Source organism: Protopterus annectens, chromosome 5.part1 (assembly GCF_019279795.1).
Source record: "Protopterus annectens isolate FY-2018-M chromosome 5.part1, PAN1.0, whole genome shotgun sequence".
In the NCBI taxonomy this organism is placed as follows: domain Eukaryota; kingdom Metazoa; phylum Chordata; order Ceratodontiformes; family Protopteridae; genus Protopterus; species Protopterus annectens.
This window is the reverse complement of record NC_056736.1, coordinates 7,929,616-7,932,115: the sequence shown is the minus strand read 5'-3', so window position 1 is coordinate 7,932,115 and position 2,500 is coordinate 7,929,616. Positions and strand designations below refer to the sequence as shown.

Genomic DNA, 2,500 nt, shown 5'->3' with positions numbered 1-2,500 from the left:
GACTGTTAAATATTGTACAAACTATATAAAAATGAGATGAAATTGTCTGGCTTACTGTATCATTTTGATGTTTTAACTGGAATCTACGACTTCAATCTGTCTTGCAGGATAAAGCCTGAAGACTGACAGTATGCTCTGCAGCATGCCAGATGTCTATACTTGGCTGACAAGTGCAGTCAGTGGACTGTGTTCATGGATGCTGTTTGAATAAATGATTGGCAGCATTCTGTCTTGGTGACACTAATGGAGGTAAGCTTTTTTTTTTTTTTTAGTCAAAACTTTAACTCTCCATTGTTTCACAATATAAATGTTAATGGTATCAAGAGCAAGAGGTGATTTTCCATTAAGCCTTACATAAAAGCAATAACACTCCAGGCATATTTAACCTTGTATTTCACCTCTCCACCAAACAGAGCATTTGCCACACAGAGCCTACCATTAGTTAAAAATGGAGCCCCAGGCAATGGACACTATGAGAACCACCCTCTGCCCACCATTTCTTCATATCCTGAAGCACCCCTCCCCAATATCCCTTGCCTCACCCCACTCCTGGCATGCCTACACCAACCAGAGAGATTGCTTCTTTTCCATATTTTTAACACATTTCTGTACTCTTCAGCCTTTCCAGCTCTCCTCACCTAACTGGTCAGGACTGCATTACAATAACAGTGGCAGAAATAACTGAAATGAGCTGAGGGTTCTAAGTACTGTTAGAGCCTAAGAAGCCATGCCACTCCAAATGCTTTAAAGTGCATTTTAGAGCTTCTTTTAACCTTTTAATTCAGTGACACCATGAGCAAAAAACATGAGTAAGGGAAGAAATTCAGGCTATTTATGATGAAAAAACTGTGTCCATAACTTAATTTTTGAAGCTGGTACAATACTATTTCCTATTAGACTGAGAATACAAATGCTTGCAAGGATAAATAAATTATATCTGATACATGTGGCTGCCTTTTGAAAGAACCCGTTTAAAAAGAAAAAAAAAAGGCTATCATCTTTTGAGAGCACCTCTTTTGTGCAGTCATATATACATTTGTTGGGTCTACTTCACATGACTGAAAACTCATTTGACTGGGATCACAATACCTAATTTTCAATATACTGAAAACTCATTTGACTGACTCTAAGTATACTGAATTTTAAGCCATAGACATGATGTGGATTTCCCTTCACCTGTGACTTGTTTATGATAAAAAGAATTACTGTAACTTAAAGTGCTGACTGTCAGAATACAGATAGTCATGTATAAAGTAGTGCTGTAGTGTTTCTAAATGTGGGTATGTCTCTACATTTTTATGGGAAGTATGTAAAGTAATATAGCGGATGTTTTGTGCGTTCCTAGAAGTAGTGGCAGCATGTAACGTACTGTAAGGTATGTAAAAGGTATATGCCCTTTTCCCCACTGTAATGCAATCCTGGAGTTAGTATATATAGTTGGGGAGGCACAGCCCCTCACATTGGGAGGTGTAGGTATCCACCACCACCTAGTTTGGTTTTACATCATCCGGTTTCTATTAAAAGGGTAAGTAGTTTTTAAGTTCTGGAAAGAGTTAGTCATTGATGTTGTAAGTGTGCATGCCTGTGTTTTAAAATTTAGTATTTTGAAATTCAGCATTGTAAGCTTTCAGTATAATGAGATTCAGTCAAATGAGGTTTTCAGTATTTTGAAAATTAGGTATTGTGGTCTCAGTCAAATGAGTTTTCAGTCATGTGAAGTAGACCCAAATTTGTTGCAGTCATACATATATTATATATATATATATATATATATATATATATATATATATATATATATATATATATATATATATATATATATATATATATATATATATATACAGTCTTCCATATAATGCCAACCCCCAAAATATAGCAACCTTCTCTGTAAAACACCAACAAAAGTGGTACCAAGCCAAGAAAATGGAACAAGGAAACCACAGAAGTTAAAACTTTAATATCAAAAAACTTAAAACACTTTCGTCCTTAAATTCAGGACTTTTTTAGAAGTACAAATAAACTTCTTCTTTCAGCTTTTCCCAGTTAGGGGTCACCACAGCAGATCACTTGTCTGCTCATGATTGGCGGTGGAGTTTTACAGTGTCGAGTTGCCAGCCCGGCGCCCAACCTTCCACAGAAGGCACACATACATGCACTCACACCTAGGGCCAATTTAGAGTGTCCAATCCTACAATCCATATTTAAATAGACCACCAAGTCAGATCAGCTGACTGGTACCATAAATTAAAATTTAAAGAAGAAAATACTATTGTAGCTAAACTAAAGGAGTATAAATATAAATATAAAAACATAAAAACAATGAAAATATGTTTCACATTCCATAAATCAGAAAATGTAATAAACACTATTAATAGATCTAAAATCTACATATCCAAAGTTTTCAGTTTTAAAAGGCAGGTTATATAACATTGTTCATTCAATCCTAGATAGTTAAAGGCATTAAAATAAAGCTGCCAATAAAGTTCTCTCCCCTCTAGTC

General features: G+C 35.3%; 1 protein-coding gene across 1 annotated transcript in view; it reads right to left on the bottom strand.

Moving 5' to 3' along the window:
- Positions 1–2,500, bottom strand: part of LOC122803660 (protocadherin-9-like) — a 2,559,623-nt gene that overhangs the window by 2,377,019 nt on the left and 180,104 nt on the right. The gene's annotated exons all lie outside the window — the stretch shown is intronic.